The sequence below is a fragment of the Lepisma saccharinum genome, chromosome 23 (genome assembly GCF_977018435.1).
Source record: "Lepisma saccharinum chromosome 23, izLepSacc3.1, whole genome shotgun sequence".
Lineage (NCBI taxonomy): Eukaryota > Metazoa > Arthropoda > Insecta > Zygentoma > Lepismatidae > Lepisma > Lepisma saccharinum.
Window position 1 is genome coordinate 28,743,684 of NC_139251.1, and position 18,623 is coordinate 28,762,306.

At 39.4% G+C, this 18,623-nt stretch overlaps 1 protein-coding gene across 2 annotated transcripts in view; it reads left to right on the plus strand.

The window, feature by feature from the left end:
* Positions 1-557: 557 nt before the first annotated feature.
* Positions 558-18,623, plus strand: part of LOC146005329 (uncharacterized) — a 39,669-nt gene continuing 21,603 nt past the window's right edge. Inside the window, exon 1 of one of the 2 annotated variants that reach the window (XM_083144498.1) lies at positions 558-785. The gene's annotated coding sequence lies outside the window, so the exon portion shown is untranslated. Of the gene's footprint in view, positions 786-12,138; positions 12,285-18,623 lie in introns of those variants that run through there. The other variant, XM_083144495.1, reaches the window with a different exon arrangement.

Consider the following 18,623-nt stretch of genomic DNA (forward strand, 5'->3'; position numbering starts at 1 on the left):
AGGCACCCAATGACTTCTTCTTGTTCCCGAATGTCAAGAATAAATTGCGTGGACAACGATTTTCGTCGGCGGAAGACGCCGTTGATTCGTTCAAAAACCATATTATGGAGGTGTCTCAAGAAGATTGGAAAAACTGCTTTGACAAATGGTTCGAACGAATGCAAAAGTGTATTGACCATAAAGGAGAATACTTCGAAAAACAATAAAGCAGTTTTCAATGCCAAATTCCTGTTTTTTCATTGTTAGGCTCAAAATATAAATAGTGACCCTCGTACTATAGAAAGAATACCAAAAATTACATCTTGGTTAAGGCGCCAGGTGCTACATATTAATCAAGAATTGTAGGCATTTCTCTATTAAAATCGCGACAGCACAACTGGATGGATAATTCCTAGAACGAACCAGGCTTCTGGTTCTAAAATTACACACACGATTTTGTGTGGGGACAAGGAGAAAAGCGAGGACACCTATTCGCCTGCGGATTACTCACCTGACAAGCATTTGCCCCCGTCCCTCACGAGTGCATTGTCCGAGGCGAAGAGACAGGCCTTCTAGGCTCGCTCGCTACACGCGTGAGTTTTAGTTTCACTCTACTCTCCTGCTCAACAATGAGCGACAAATTAAGGACTTCATTGTGGTAAGGATTGTTGGCGAAATCTTCACTTCAGGAAGTAACAATTGTGAACAGACAGTCCTGTCTCTTTTCCGATTCTTGTGGTAATCGCTTACACTTGTCTATGTCATCTGATTCTGGCAAGTAGAAGCACCAGGATAGTCTAAAGAACGTGAGTATTTTACAGTTTATTTCAACTTCTTATTCAATCATTACACGCCTTTGTACATGTTTGCGTATTATAATCACTGAGTAAATTGACTAAAAAATGAATTATTATGGGCAATGCCGTGCCGTCCTTGCCTTTCACATAATATAAAAATTACTAAATATAATAATATGTGCATGGATCTAAAATCTAATTTGAATTCGTGTCTGGCGGGATCCTGAATCGAGACTATTCAATCAAATTTTTACAACTTAACGGTATTTCCTCCCTCAATATTGTAATAAGGTACCAACCACTAAGTGGTAGTCCTATCTGCATCTTGAAACTTCCGTTTCAAAAACACAATTTGAAAGAAAAACTAATAGATAAGGGTGATCGTTTCACTATTTGCGCGTCATTTATTTATTTCGAACACACATGCACGTGCCCAATTACAGTGTTCACAGAGTAAACAAGAAGGCAATACAAAATACAAAAATAATATTACATCAAGTGAGAAATATGACATTTCAATCTACAACATACTTATAAACATGACTGATTTCATATATTGCTTGATTTGATAGAGTTTATTTATATTTGTATACAAGTTATACAGAGGTAATCAGGTTATATACATGTAAATAGTAGTAGTGTAATAGAGATATTGAGTAATAAGTTGCACATATAAGAGAGACAATGATAAACATACGACAGTGAAATTGAAACAGTATTTTATATTAAATAAGGTTAAACAAAAATATAGATAATGTCTAATTTAAGGTAAGATTATGAACATAATAATCTTAATTGTGTCATGTTTGTATAGGCTACAGTGTTCAGAAAATGCAATGACTTTTAAGACTTTCGTTGGTTAGAATATTTTTGGTATTTACCAAAAAATTGAATCTAACATAACAGCTTTGTGTTATATGTTCATGTAGGTCATAACGGTAAAGTAGGAGCGTGGTACTGATCGCATCATCTCCAGATATGGCCCAGGTCGTGAATGAGCACCGTGCCACGAAGGTCTATGTGGCGAGAGGGTTCAAGATCCGGGCAATTTCTGGAGGTGGTGTGATCAGCACCACGCTCTGAGCTCCTTTGAACTAGTAGAGACAGGGAGGTAAGAGGAAAGAGGAATAAGGGGAGAGAAAGATAGAATGAAGGAGAATAAAGAAGGAAGGGGTAAAAAGAAAGTGAAGTAGCGAGGATGGAAAGAAAACAACAAAGAGAGAGAAAAAGCACAGAACTGATAAAAGAGTAGAGGGAGGGGGAGAGAAATGGCGGTAAAAAGAAATAGGGAGAAAGGCAGATAGCAAAAAAAGATAGGGAAGCAAAGTAAAACATTAAAGAAACAGAGAGAATGAAAAAGAAAATCAGAAAGACGGGTAGAAGGGAATCTTGCTAGGAAAAGAAAGAGAAGCAGCTATTTTAATTCAAGAAACATTTATTAATAAATGCTCTCGGTGTAAATTCCACTTCTCGTTCCTCTCATCCATAACCCACGACCTTTAGGCCTCTGAAAGTATTAACATATTTCCCTGCGCAAACTTAGCTCCTTTCAACACAGGGATTGCGATTACTTGGGACTCTCTGTTTGTTATTGTTTGAGAATGACCCGTCATCGCAAGCGGGCAGGACCTACGGAGGCCAGGCTTTCGCAGGTTAATATTATTCCAGAAGATTTCGGAGACCTAATTCTGGCCCTGTTTTATGTCGTGGAGGCCAAGCGGAATCAAGGCTAGATCAGTGTGAATGCAATAAGTGACTGCCAGATATTGGGAGGACGCCAAAGTTGGCAAACGTTAACTGCTGCGGCGTTGCCACGTCTTGCCTTCTATCATGTTACACGAGCATCGTAATGGCGCTTTTTAATGGAAGCCAATTCAGTTACTATTGCCCATTGTTATGCTTGGTGGCGCAGGAACATGGGATACAGGGGTCCAATGTACCCCTCAAGGGGTAACATTGTGCCTCCTTAAGTTATTGTACACAGACCGTAGCCTCTGTAAGTTTGTCTGACAGGTATAAGAAGCTACAGTCGGAAGCCATGAATTTAAGGAATATAAAATATTTTTTGCCTTAATTCTAACTTAAATTTTATGTACGAGGGCAGTCTTCTAAATTAGCGTAAGAATAAATTCTGATTGCTCTCTCATCTGTGACCCTCCTGGGACATTTATAACCAGACATGTATCTAGAAATATATTTCGGAAGGGGGTATCCGCACCAAGTATCTTAATAATAATAATAATAATAATCATGTTTAAATTAATATATTAATATAATTTATAGGTATACAAATGTGCAAATTAATTAATATTGTATTGTTTTATAATATGAATAGGTAAATAAACAGTATAAGAATTGAGTTTTAACAGCACGTACTCATATTTAGCTTACATGTAGTTAGTATCGGTCAAATTTTTCCTGGAAATGAAATGAATGTAAATAATTGAGAATGACAAAATGGATGTTAGGTCCAGTTGACGAAAATCAAAGTTTTTGATTAATATTTGATGCATATTATTGTAAGTAGTAGTGTGCATAAATCTTATTTGGTAGTGTCATTCAAATCCATGAGATCCCAATCTAATCCTTGCCTTCTTGTGAGTTCGGGAGATATAAATAACTCGATTTTACAATAAATGCTAAACAAGTATATGTTCATTATTTAATATTAGTACTTGACACATCTTTCGGGGGGGGGGCGTCAGGACCCCCTGGACTCTCTTAAATACGTTCTTGTTTATAACAATATAAATTCAACGAACATGGTGAGTGAGTGTTTGATGATAATTACTACACCACTGCAATTAATAAAATACTTACAACTTGCAATCTGAAAGTCATATAGGCCACTCAACAAGGGATGATTTTGGGGTTCAATAAGGAAAAAAATTATGGAAAGCTGGAACAAATTTTATTATCTTCCTGAAAGGGTTTTTAACAACATATTAATTTTGCACCCCTGTACCACCCCGGATTTGGCCGTCATCTTTGAAAAATGGCGCCCAAAATCAGTTTTTTGCAAATATCTCGCTTGGAAAGCACCTTACAGCAAAAGAGGTTATGATAAAAAATAATCTGCATACAATTCTCTACAAAAAAGCTTCTGTGCATTTTTGTTCTGAAAAGCACCGTTAGGGTGCTAGAGGAGCGAGTAGTTTCACTTACTTTTCTCCACTCTATTTTGCAAAAGCGAAAGACAAGGAAACTTTCTTACAAGGTAACTTGAGGGTTTATTTCTTATTATAATACCTATTCTAAATGTATGAGCCGCGGTAGCTCAGTCCCGTCGACCTCCGTGGCGGAGTAGTTTTCACAGCAGGCTGGAATGCCAGGGATCCCGGGTTCGAATCCCGGCTAGGACATGGATGCTTGTGTATGTCCGTAATGCGAAAAACCTAGAATATTAGTAAAAAGTGATATATGTAAAAGTTGAAAAAATGGTGAAGGACTGGGAATACTGCCGCATAGGAGTATTCCTTGAGAAAAAAAGAGTCGTTAGGGCATCTGACCACCACGTGAGAGGCCTGGGTTCGATCCCCAGCGGGGAAGAACGGAGATTTTTCCACCTGTTCAAGCGACTCCAGCACCCACACAGCGTCGTATGAAGTGGGTACCTGGAGGAAACTGAGGGTAAAGGTAGCATGGTGCTGACATCACCCCCACCTTCGTGTGGGGCCCTAACTCCACACCCCCAACTCCAAACCTATGCGTGAGACGGAACAGAATTGCGTGGTGGGGGAAAAACTACTGTAGCTACTAGCCGTGTACATGAGCTTGTAGTGCTTCGCGCCGCCCACTCGCTTTATCCCCTTCTCTACTATAATGCGCGCGGCCTTGCTCCAGATATTCCCCGGACAGAGTATAGAACAGGGTCAGGTTTTGAACAGGTAAATCTTTGCAATGTTCACAGATCACTGAACACTTTACCCCAATTTTCTAGTTACAAGGCCCCTTGTGGAACCTTGAAGGCGTTCACAGAATATAATGCCAAGAAACTCAGGTGGTGCAGCTTCCTTGTCTGTTGATACCATCTGTGAAACTTTCAGAGAGTGGTTCAAAGAGGATCATAAAGAGAAGGCTTTTTGGTTTTCCACATTCCTACCTCATCAGCTACAACTGGTATGGAACAGTTTGTACTCTGAATAGGTCTAGTGATTTTTTAGTAAAATATTATTTTAAATAATAGCTCTGGATCAACTGGATACAATACATCTCTGATTTTCACTTCAGAAATGATTGATCCAGTGACTATCTCTCTCATTCAAACTTGACATTTGCCAAATACCAAACATTGAAGACATTCCAACATCAGCAGCCGAAGGATTGGTTTTCTTGTTTCCTGTTAATTCTGTAATTATTGACTTTATAGCATCAAAACCAGGGAATGGTGGGTGAGAGAGAATCACTGACAAAAGAACTAGAAATCTTTGCTTATCTCTTGATATAAGAGACTTTGGTACATCGACATGCAGCTCATCTATTGTATCTGTGAACTAGTAGGCATGCCAAAAATCCACTTGGTTAGCATTGGGTCAGTCACTTCTCTGCCGTCCCCCACAACTCTTCATGGGGCACATAACGGCTCAGTCGTCATATCTGACCAGATCAGAGATCAAAACTTTTGTGATCGTGTTATTGTTGGTTTGAATTATTATTTTACGTCTACTTTATGCACGAATAGGCTAATCGAGACTGGACCCACAGTTCAAAATGGACTCAAAACCACCAAATGTGCCTCCACCGGGTATTGAACCTGGGACTCCTCGATTAGATTGGCGTTTTATTGTAAAATAACCCTTTTGGACAAAGTCAACATGTTCCTTTGGAGATACCTTGACTTTCCAACCAAACATATTAACACCCACACACACTAAACTGGCATGGTGCAAAGCACAGGGGAGCACTTTACCTTTTTTTATCTTTTTACACACTAAACTATTCCCTATAAAGTACTGCATGCAACGATAAAAGCAATTGAACCATAAATGACATTCTTAAAGAAAGAACAAATGTAATAAGTCCAGTTTTATAGAAGAGATATACTGCAAAACATCATGTAACAGGTGCTTCTTGAGTTCCGCGCTTGCAAAACGGGGTGGGAAAATAACCTAAACTTTCTCGCTCATCTAGCACCAAAACAAAGCATCCTAGAAGAAAAATGCACAGAACATGTTTTGTAGATAATTTTCTGCAGATTATTTTTCATTATAACCTCTTTTGCTGTAAAGTGCTTTCCAACCGAGATATTTGCAAATAACTGATTTTGGGCGCCATTTTTCAAATATGGCGGCCAAATCCGGGGTGGTACAGGGGTGCAAAATTAATATGTTGTTAAGAACCCTTGTAGAAAAATAATAAAATTTGTTCCAGCATTCCCTAATTTTTTATTGGACCCCCTTATTGACTAGTCTAATAACCGAATGAAACATGAATAACAAGTATTGACGGAGGGGGATTTCTTTCTAAGTGTAAGAGAATAATTTCCCTCCCGCCCCCATTGAAGATGACGTCACGTGGGCGCTCGCTTTTTGTTCTTAATTGAAGATCCATTAAGGGCAAGCTGTCAATGGACCAGACATCTCCCGTACTCTCTTATACAGGAGAGCCTCCCAGATGGCGTAGTGGTTCCGTCGTGGCCTTGTAATCAAGGGGTCCCGGGTTTTGATTGATTCGCTTTACTTCACTTCGCGCTTTTGTACCACTTTTGGCTAATTTGCGAAGATTGGGATGAGTAATGATATGACGAAATTGATGAATGGACACTCACAATTATCCATGTCCAGTAGGGTGGAGTGAAAAAACTTTTATTTTTATTTTTATAAGCTAGAGTAGGGAAAATGTGCCATTTGTCCATAGTGAGAATCCTGCAAAATCATATTATTTTCTATCAACTCTTTGATCGCCCTTCACCTTATTGAAATAATTGGCATTTTAACACTTTTTATGACTTTGTAGCCTGATTCAGTTTGATTTCAGCATGGCTTATTAAGTAGCGAATCTAAGCGAGCTACTTATTGAAAAGGTTTTGGCCATCTTAAGCTTACCTATACATTGTATGGGGATATCCTGAGGATAACATGTTGTCTCCAGGATAGTGTTGCCCACGGGACGAGACGGGACAGGCTTTTAAAAATTCGAGACGAGACGAGATTGATCATGTGTCCCGAGACAAACTAATATTTTCGAGACGAGACAGCATTTCACAGCATTTCCACGAGACGAGACAGGCCAAAGTCTCGTCTCGTGGGCAATACTACTCCAGGATATCCCAAGGACATCTGGGGATAGCGTGTGTTGTATAGTAGGGTGGAGTGAAAATTTTTATTTTTTTATTTTTAGAAGCTAGACTATGGAAAATGTGCCATTTGCCCTATAGCTTACCTATACAACACACGTTATCCCCAGGATGTCCTTGGGAAATCCTGGGGACATCATGTTATCCTCAGGATATCCCCATCCCCAGAACTTCTATTTTCAGAGAGATGGCAGTTACAAGAGATATTTGGCGCTCCACGAAACCTACCGACCAATACTCTGCCGACGTACACCGATCTCATGAAGAAATATATTCAACTGCGACCAGACCTGAGGACCGACAATGGAAAATACCCATCATTTTTGGACATATCTCACAAACTGTGCTATGAAGTCGAGGAGATCTGGCAAAGGGCCTCACTTCCAACAGTAACTCACGCACAAGCGATTGAAAAACTCAGATGGTTCCACGACAATACAACACAATCCTAAAGGTCTACAAAGGGAAAAAGGATCAACCCAACTACCAACGGAGACTCTCGGACTTTCGCGCCAGAGGTCTGTTTGATCTCAGCAAATGCAAGTGCTTCGACATGGTTTCCAACTGCAAATGCGCGAAAGAATTCAAAGTTCCGGCAAAGGAACGCCATTTCCTTGAAGACCAGAGAGGACCAAGAAAGATGATAATCGGCAGTATAGATGAAGAGGAGACGTCTAAATTGAAGAGGAAAGCTGAAAGAGAGGAAGCCAATCTCGAACGAATGAAGAAGCAGAGGACCGTTGAGAGCAAAGGTCAAGCCGATTCTGCCGACAGTGCCGAAGATGTCACGTACCCGTCGGTCAGTGCCACTGGCGATGAGTACATTCCAGATACAGAATAAGTCAAGACTAAGCCAAAGCAGAATCGCCAATGTAAGAAAATGACAATCTCTCTACCTTCACTCGCTAAAGCTTGCGATCGGATCGGAGTCTCGGATAGATCGGCTGCTGTATTAGCAACATCAGTTATGCATGATCTTGGTCTCGTGTCGCCAATCGAACGATCTAAAGTAATCGATCGAAGCAAGATCCGCCGAGAACGCAGCAAAACTCGTAAGGAATTCCAGCAGAATGATGACCACTTTGACCACACTCACACTGGCATAAGGCAGTATTCTTTGATGGCCACAAGGATCTAACTTTGACACAAGTTCTCGGCGACGACAACAAGTAACACAGAAAAATCCTCACGGAAGAACATATAAGCATCATCAACGAGCCTGGTTCTTCGTACTTCAGCCACACGACTCCGCCATCAGGCTCCAGCAAAGACATACCTGAGTCAATAGTCGCTAGTTTCAAAGAGAGGAATGCGCAGACAGAGAACATTAAAGTTGTAGGGTGTCACGGCACAAATGTGAACACGAGACACACAGCGGGCGTTATCCTCCGACTGGAAGAAACCTTGGAGCGTCCTCTGCAGTGGCTGGTATGTCTGCTCCATGCCAATGAGCTGCCCCTGCGCCATCTATTCCAGGCATCCATGGCACGACTACAGGCCCGCACGGATTCTGTGGAGATATCGTAAAGCGGCTAGTGACGTGTAGCGAACAGCCTGCCTCCTCATTTGCACCAGTGCAGCTGACCGAGCAACCGTCCAATGTTGACCCGAAGGAGTTGAGCACAGATCAACGCTATCTACTGGAAATGTGCAATAGCATCGGCAAAGGTGAATGTAGCGTCAATCTGGCAATGCAACACCCAGGTTGCCTGAATCCCTCACGATGGATAACGACAGCCAATCGAATCCTCCGATTATATGTAAGCGACATGGAACCGTCAGTGAATCTGAAAAAGCTGGTGACGTTCATCATTCGCGTATATGCTCTAACGTGGTTCGCCGTAAAAGCCCACTGGTCACGCAAAGATGGAGCTAGGCACCTTCACCAGATGCTCGTCAAGTGACGATACCTCAGCCCTAAGCACAAGAAGATCGTTGAACCCGTCATTCATCGCAATGCATACTTCGCTCACCCGGAGAATCTGCTCCTGGCCATGATGACAGACCATCGACCACACATACGTGAGCTGGTCCGGCGACGAGTGATGAAGGCCAGAGCTGCAGCAGACTCCAGTGGACAAATACGGAGGTTTAAGGTTCCCGCAAAACTCAATTTCGATGCTGTGGAATACTTCGACGTGATCGACTGGGCCATCTGCCCTATCTCGGACCCTCTCGTAATCAAGGCAATGACGGACACTGAGCTCAGGGATCTCATCACGACGGTGGTGACTCCAACTCTCACCTTCTCAAAATTCCCCAACCACACACAAGCTGTGGAAAGACACGTGAAGATTGTGACCGAGGTGGCGAAAGCTGTTTGTGGACAGAAATCGCGAGATGGCTTCATCCTTGCACGCATCGCTTCTGGACAGCTAATGCCGACGTTCGAGTCGAAACGTGACTTCTCTCACTTCACCTTGTAACTGTTTGTGGCATTTGATTGCATTAACTGAGTTTTAAGGTGACTAAACTGACTAATAGTCACTATTGACTGACTATATCGTTATATCGTTGTAATGTCGCTTAGTAATGCAAAATAAAAGGTTGCGAAGGGCGATCAAAATATTGTTCAAAAGTCTTGAAATTTTTACACGGTCTTCTATTGATCTATTGGCACCTTTTGACAAATCTAGCTAATTGAAATTCAAGAACATTTTTTTTAGCCCATTTTCACTCCACCCTAATATCCAGGCCGCGATTCGAACCCGGGACCCCTGGCGTCATAGCGCGATGTGCTAACCACTCTGCCACGAGGGCCGGCGGGCCCAGGGATCGATACCGGTGGAGGCACATTGCACAGTGGATCGGATCCCACTTTAAACTGTATGGCCAGTTACAATTAGTTTTACTGTGCATAAAGTAGACTTAAATCACAACTCAATCAATCAATCTCTTATCCTGGATATGGGAAAACGTCAGCAGGAGAACACGAAAACACACTTAAAATATTATTTTTGTCTCTCTTTCTAAACATTTTAGGCAATTATAAGCACTACTAATGGAAATATCACTAACAGTTGAAATAGGCAATTTTAGGCACAGTTGAATGATTGTAGTATCTTGACTGAAAGCCTACGAATCCGTTCACAGGAACAAAATAGGCATTTTGGCCAAATATCAGAGTGATGAAATTATGAAATCCTAGGCTATCCTGAAACGTATGCTTCCAACTCATCAAAACTACTTTGTGGGTTGCATAAAGAACAGGCGGAGTCACTTTCGCATCAGTTCTATCAGTATCTTATCTGTGATACACTATTTGTGGGTCTATGGTGTTAAAGTGAGGTCTATTAACAACATATTGGTAACTCTGGCTTGAACCAATGGCCGCTACAGGAAAGCCTGTGGTTCGCATACTGCCGACCTCCGTGACGGAGTGGTTAGCACAGCGAACTACGACGCCAAATTGTAGCCCGAATATTAGTGTTCTTTGTGAGTACCCTTCATCAATTTTATCAAACCACCACTCATCCTCATCGTCGCGATTACACAGAAATGGTAGAAAAGCGGTAAGGATAAGAAGAATCAAAATTAATCAAAGTAGAAATGGTAGTTCAGTTTATTAGTTATACACGAAGGGAGAAACGTATTAGTTAATTGATTGATTAGTAACCAAAATTACAAATGCAATAGTATGAAAGGAATTCCTGCTAAATAAGGAAACGAAAATTCTTTTAAATCCATCTCACATTCACGTAGACCATTTGGGATTACTCCACTGGACGCATAACACAAACTGAAAATCAAACCCACGACCTCTTGATTACTTCTCGACAAGTATTGACACGAAGTTACTCTGTGGTACTTCGCACTATTCACTCAAACTACTTGGCAGTATTCTCCACGATTCACCAAAACTCCAATTACTAGTTAACTAGATTCAGACTAACTAATGAAAGTAGTTATTCTTTATTGTTTATATCATTTCTTTGTTATGTTCTCTTACTTTGCCATTCTCTCCTGTATATTTCTCCAATCATTCATAATTTTTTTATCGAAAATGTATTTTTATTCTGTTTGATATGTTCTTATAATAGTTTACAGGCGTTTTGTTTCATAGTGTTGCCATCTATGGCCATCTATTTAAATTGGCTGCTCTTCTGACCGTTCGTTTCTCTACCCGAAGGAATTGTGCTGAAACATTGTCCTCGAGTTCGTAGTCATACTCAGCAAATTGTCCATCACTACAAAATAAAGGACTCTGTAGTAGTGTTATTAGAATTCCTTCTGGTAGATTTTGTTTTGTTTGATTTGGTGTTTTAAGTCCACTTTGTGCACAGTAAGGGTAATAGGGACTGGACCTACAGTTTAAAGTGAGATCCGAACCACTATGTGCCTCCACCGGGTTCGAACCCGGGACCCTTTGATCACAAGGCGACGACACTACTACTGTGCCATCGGGGAGGCCTCCTTCTGGTAGAGACACACAAAATCTAAACGAAAAAATAAAAATAAAATGTGCATTTTCGTCATTTTCCTTCGCTTTTCTGCCACTTTTGGCAAATCGTAACAATGATGAAATTGATCAAGCGACATTTGTACCCAGGTCAGGATGAACCAGGAACTTTAGTTGTTGAGATCATGGGTCACTCACTGATCGTACTCGGCCATCAATGATGAGAATGAAAATAGCACTTTTGATGTGATTATTCACCGCTATAACACTGAAATTTTATTTTATTTACCGCTTTTGAACCCGAAATAGACTCTGTTTTTGTACCGAAATTTTCCTTCTTTATTTACCAAAAATATGTGCCTCTAACAATTCACCAATTCTTCCCCTTTGCCTCTGATTGCAAACATTTATATATGTGGCACACATCTGCCATCTGCCGAGCTTTTGACATACTTCACTTAATGATTCGTCGCGAAAACGTGGCAACCTGGCTCAGAAGCCGTCGACCAGATATGTTGGCCCGCCTTGCCTAAAACTCTCTCACACACACACACATGCAAACACACACGATCTGAGGATATGTGGACGTAGAGTAGTGGAGGGAGGGGAAAACATTTCTCTCTCTTCGGTTCCAAGGCGGGTTCGCGCTCGACTACCCCCCACGCTCTTCTGAAAGCACAACCTCCCCCCACTCTCACCTACCCCAAGTCCCCCAGCGGAGAAAATGAGAAGCTTTTGTTAGTCGGAGAAGGCAGTCGAAAGATCTTCAGAGTACAGCACTTTAGGTCCAGGTCGGATCTTCCTAAATTCTCAGGTACGTTGAGACGAGCTATTTCTAGACTGTGGATAAGTGAGATACCGTGCTTGGTCTAAGCTCGGATCTAGGATATTCTTAGATGTGGAGGGACGCATAAATTAAGATGTGTATTGGGGTGGGAGGAATGCCTTATGCATCAATCTTGATTCGAATCCTTGCAAGTTACGTAACAACAAGAGACAAATCACAAAGTACTTTTGGAAAGGGTTAAAAACAAGTTCTTATCGTGCCGCTGAACAAAAATAGCGTGGAATTCGCACAGGATACTGCCTCGAAACAGATGGATTTGCTTCGTTAGGGCACGTTAGAGACTAAATTTCCGTAGACCTTGAATCCTTTTCCAAACCGGTGTGCCAAAAAATCTCGTGGTGTTACATTTGCGGAATCATTTCAACTGGTTTACGTCGTAGCGAAAATATTCCACACGTCACAGCTTCTTAAAAAAAGATCAAGGGGAAGCAGTGAATATTGCCAAGGACATTACCTGACGAAACGATAAAATGCGATTTTTTCTGTATCGTCTAATTCTCTGGCGCTAATAGTGGCGTTCTCAATGGAGGGGTTGGTGGGTGTTAGAACCCCCTTTCGCTCAGCATTTCTAAATGAAATAACTTTAAATGCTGGAAAATGTGAGAAAATATAGGGCAAATTAATTATTAAATAGTAAGACATACCTAGGCAAGCCACGGCGGGCTAAATACCATGAAAGACTCAGATATTGTGCTTGCTAGATGATTGTTAGTTAGCAAACGACATGGCACAGACAATAAACGTAGACATTCACATATCACGCCCTGGGAAATACTATATACTTATGGGCCAAAGAGGTTCTGATTCTTGTACCTAAACTCACAGTTACTGATATAATATCTGTGGTGTTAGTCTCGTATCTTCTTTATATGTTTGCTGAGTGCCCCAATACAGCCTCAACCATGGGCGTCCGGGAGGGGGAACCGTGCCCCCCCTGGAAAATGAAAGTAAACCAAAAATTATATATTTCACACATATAATTTCATTTCAGCCACAATCATATGTGTTAATTATTGCATGAATATGATAAATTCAAATTTAAGCTATGTTTTTTTGAGGGAACAACACTATTATTGGGGAAAATGTGCCTTGTTTGCCCCCCCTGGAAAAAAATACCATCCTTGCCCCTTCCTGGAAAAAATCCTGCGGGCGTCCATGGCATCAACTTAGAATTGGCACATGAATATATCTATTCAAACTATTCATATATAGATAGAATGTGCATTAAAGAAAATAAAGAATAAAGTGCTGGATACTAAAACGAGTCAATAAAATGTAGAAAATAGACGTTCGATGCTCAGAACGCTCTCGTGTCAATATTGTCTAACTAACTCTCTAGCCTTCGTAAACCCGAAGGTTCATGGCTGCAGCAACACAGGCCTTCCATCTGTCCCTATCTTGAGCAAGATCTATATACTCTTTTCCATCCCTACCGATTTCCTTTAGTTCCATTTCAACGGTTGTCCCTCCATCTTCGTCTTGGAATTCCTATAGGTCTCTTACCATCAGGTTTCCCAACAAGAATCCTGTAAACTCCTCTTTCCTCTCCCATTCGTGCCACATGGCCTGCCCACCTAAGTCTTCTTGATTTAATTATTCTAATAATATCTGGACATGAATACAAATTATGTAGTTCTAAATTATGTAACCTTCTCCACTCACCTGTCCCCTCATCCCTTTTACGTCCAAATATTTTCCTAACGATCTATTTTTAATTTATTTATGTTTCTACCAGTGGCGTGTCAAAGGGGGGGGGTTATAAGTCCTTCTTTGACCCAGCATCTCTAAATACTGGAAAATATAGGGCAGACTACTAAGAATTAGACATATTTTTCCATTTGAAAATCATGACGTTAGAGCCTCACTGGTGTGCAAAATGCAGTCCATTGTGAAGTAAGATTGTCATTTGGCTGTCTTCATAAAGGGCCATCCCTTACACCCCACGAGAAAAAGACAACGAACCGATTTATAGAAGAGCTGTTTGCAATTTATAAAGGGATAAATAATAATAGTGATTTAATAACAGCAAATAGTAGAATTCTGATAAGTTGTTTTGTAGAGCTGTATGAGAAGTTATTATGAAAGGGATTCAGTTGACATTATCTGTATTGTATTACACTCATTAGCTTTGATTATTAAATACAAATATTGATTTTCAATTGTTTACTTTTGTCGTCACAATGATAGGAAAATATGTGCTAATGTGATAACGAATACTCAGAGATAAAGTTCAAATTTCATCTTCATATACCTAATAATTTCTGTGAAAAAGGAATATGAAGTTAATACAATTCGGCTAACATTGTCCAGATGGGCAAATTAAACTCTCATTAGGGCACTCCCAAATAAATGAGGCTGCGTACGCCTATGGTTACTTACAAGTGAGTTTATTTGTGAACACCCTGTATGCATACGTGTGAGAGCTTTGGGTTGCCAGAACAACACATGGACTTTTTTCTTTTATCAAGGATCTTCAGTAGAGCTGTGTGTGAGTAGCGAGATGTGCAAATCACTGACGCTTGCGAGAACACGTCAAGATTCCTCTTACAAGCTAGACAGGAAGGGGGCGGGAGATGACTGAATCTTGCCGCGTAGGGGAGTCTAAAATTAGCTCCTGAATTTGTGTGTGTAACTCATGGCCAGAGCAAAGGTGAAAGAGGCGATGCTAAAAGGCGGGTGTGTATGTTACTTACACATTCAGAAGGCGACCTTTAGGAACAGCGAAAGAAGAACATAAACAAATAATTGTTAAACAGAATATGCAGGAAAGAACAGATTTAAATCAGAGTCTGTCGTTTGCTATTAGGGAATACATACTGTACACACGCACGCACGCAACACACACACACACACACACACATATATATAAATATATATATATATATATATATATATATATATATATATATATATATATATATATACATATATACATATATATACAGAGTGAACCAAAAGTAGGTGGACAGTAGGTGAAATAGGGTTTGTGTTAAGGTTATACTATAACAATGGTGTTCATTAGGGTTATGACAAAAAATATTTTTTTAGCCTGTAGTAGAAATCAATGAACTTTTTAATACAGAATCAGAAAATGACAATTATTTCGTTCAATTCATAAAAAATGTTCCGCACCAATGACAATGAAAATTCTCAAATTTAAGTACATTCAGCACAGTCAAAATGTACGAGTATTAGTTGAAATAAGCTTCAGATTCAAATATTTATCTGTTTTGCATTTCTGGTACAGTTCTTCCATTAATTTCACCCCTCGTTCGGCACAAATATTCGTCCGTGATATATCTACAACGGATCTTTCAACATTCCAGTGAGTTACAAAGCACTTCATGGCTGCAGAGCAATTTAATTCGGAAATTCCATCCATCAGTTTCTGGTGAATCTCTGCGTTGAACATTTGGTTAGAAAACCAGGCTTCCTGCCATGTATTTGAGATGAAAGAGCACGGTATTTGCAGTGATATTCTCCACTTAGGAATGAGGAAGTACGAAATAAGAGCATATATAGCACGTGAATTCCATCTGGCATTGTGAAGAGACGGTAATTTTCTCCATTTAATTGCTGGGTATTCACCAGTTTCTTTAAGGAAACGGAATATGCTCTACATAACTCATACAGAAATCTAAAATCATCTCGCCAACCTGGATTTTGAACAGTTATCATTTCACTTTCTGGCTTGTAGGACTGCTGCAAGACATCGTATTGTTTTATCACTTCGTCCACAAATTCATAGTTCAGAGTTGGTTTGGTAGAAGAAGATTAAAGAAGTCTAACACATGCTTTACAATTCTATCAAGAATATGGTGCTGGCAGCCAATGTACTGTGGCTGATCAAATCCTCTTGTGATGATTTCACTTTTTAAATTTTGAACAATTCCATTTACTCGTCCAGTATTTACTGCTGTTGTGTCACATACTATCATTTTGAAGTTCTTCCACGCATCAAATTAATTCAGCAAAATTTGCAGTGCATTAAAAATATCCTGTGATGATCTGCTTTCACATTTTACTATACCTAATTTCAATTCTCTAAGTGAACTCTTCAAGATTACCACTCGATACTCGTGATTTGCAATTTGCTTACCGTCGAAATAAAGGCATGTAACCACCTTAAACCTCAAAAAGATAGATACAAATGGTAACTACACTAAATAGCAAAGTATGGCAGTGGACCCATGAATATTTTACCAGAAGTCTTGTTGTTTCATTAATTAAAACATGTATTTCATTTTGGATAATTTGCTTGTTTATTACAAATATGATTAACTACTTGAGCCACAATTTGATTTACATTCATTATGTATCATCATAATTTAACACAACTCAACGTATTCATTTACCTACAGACAAATAAAGTACAACCAACATAACCAACCTAGAATATACGTGTGCACTCTGCGGCTGCTCAGGAAGGAAGAACTCCGTAACAGGCGGAGCCTTCTCTCGCCGAGCAGAGAACGTCACGTGATCAAACAAAAGACAATCTATTACACGATAGTACCAGATCCTTTTTTATATTGCCTCGTAACGAGTATGTTACAAAAATTCCCCCTCCCTCTAAGGGAGAAAACATATACACGATACTCGTTATGGGGAATATCCATATCTCAAAAACAAAATATTACAAACACCTTTTTTTTTAAAAAAAAAAAACTTCCCAAAGTATTTCTACTTACAAACCAAAGTACAGGTACATTTGTTTATATATATATATAGATGACATTGAGATCTCTTCTTACATAAACCCATCAAGATCTGAAAGTATAAAAATACCTGGAACAGTCTCTACATACAACAAATTTGAAGACAAATGCACGTGACATTATGTACACAATCATGAATATTACATATTATAGTAATTGAATATTAAACATGAAATCTCATCATTGAGCATTGTGATATTTGAACATTTGAATATTGAATATTATAATATTTGAACATTGAACATTATGATCGATCATAAAATAATAAATAATAATAGTATAATAAAAATATCCATTGAATTTATTCAACTTTTTTTGTTAACACGTCCGGACCTTCAGATTAAATCAAAATCGTAAACATTGTATTTTCTACTTCCTTTTATCAAGGTCAAAACTAACCTAGGACAACAAGCAGCGACTTAGCTTGCTTGTTGGCTTCCTTCCCGAGTCATGCACACCGAACCGGTATCTGCAAGTTGGGAGGGTGGTGCAAAATACCTTTTAAGCTTAGTTACGTGTGTTCGTCTTATCTTATTTTCATCAGAACAGTCTTGAACCATGACAGAAACATCTGTGAGAAATTTCTTGATAACAAAAGGACCCAGATACTTATAACACAGTTTCTTGGTTATATTTTCAGCCCTTTTTGAAATGATTTGATTCTGAATCATTACCTTATCTCCTACCTTAAAATTAATTTTAGAATACTTCCTTTTGTAGAGAGATTCCCTTCTTTTCCAGGCAATTTGCAGGTTTTTAAAGGCTTGCGATAGAACTTCTTTTCTCTGATTATCTGATAATTGATCTGGATCATGATTCAATTCCCACTTAATTTCCAAAATATCGCTAAGATCTCTACCCAAAAATAATTGAGCCGGGGTATACTTTGTTGAGTAACAAAAACAAGAATTATGTGCATACTGAATCTCTTTTAAGGCAGTAACCCATTTAGTATGATCCTTAGCAAATAAGGTACGTAAACTAAAGTTTAGATGACAAATATATTTCTCGGCCAGATTGGCTTGACTGTTATATGGACTGATAGTAATATGTTTAATACCTAGATTAAACAAAAATGATGTGAAATATTGCGAACAGAAATAGCTAGCGTTATCTGTAACCAACTCACAAGGGATGCCATAATTCATGAATATATTGAACAGCTTTTGCGTAACAATTTTTGACGTAACATTTTTCAAAGGTTCGTATACAACGAAACGTGAAAAGGCATCTACAACTACCAACACAAATCTATATCCCTTTGAGCTAATTAAAGGACCAACACAGTCAATATAATATCGTTGTCCACTTACAGATACTATTTCTGATGCCAACCGATTGACAATAGGCGCGTTCCTAGGCTTACACTTCTGACAAATAATGCAACTTTGAACAACCTTTTTAATATTTTCACTCATTTTTTGCCACGTAAAGTGTCTTTGAACTTTCTTCAACGTTTTAAGCCATCCACAGTGTGAACCAGATACAACATTACTATGAAAATATTCAATAACAGACTTTCTAAGATGTGTCGGTACAACTATCCTATAAGGCATATTATTAGCTTTAGTCTTAAAATACAAGATAC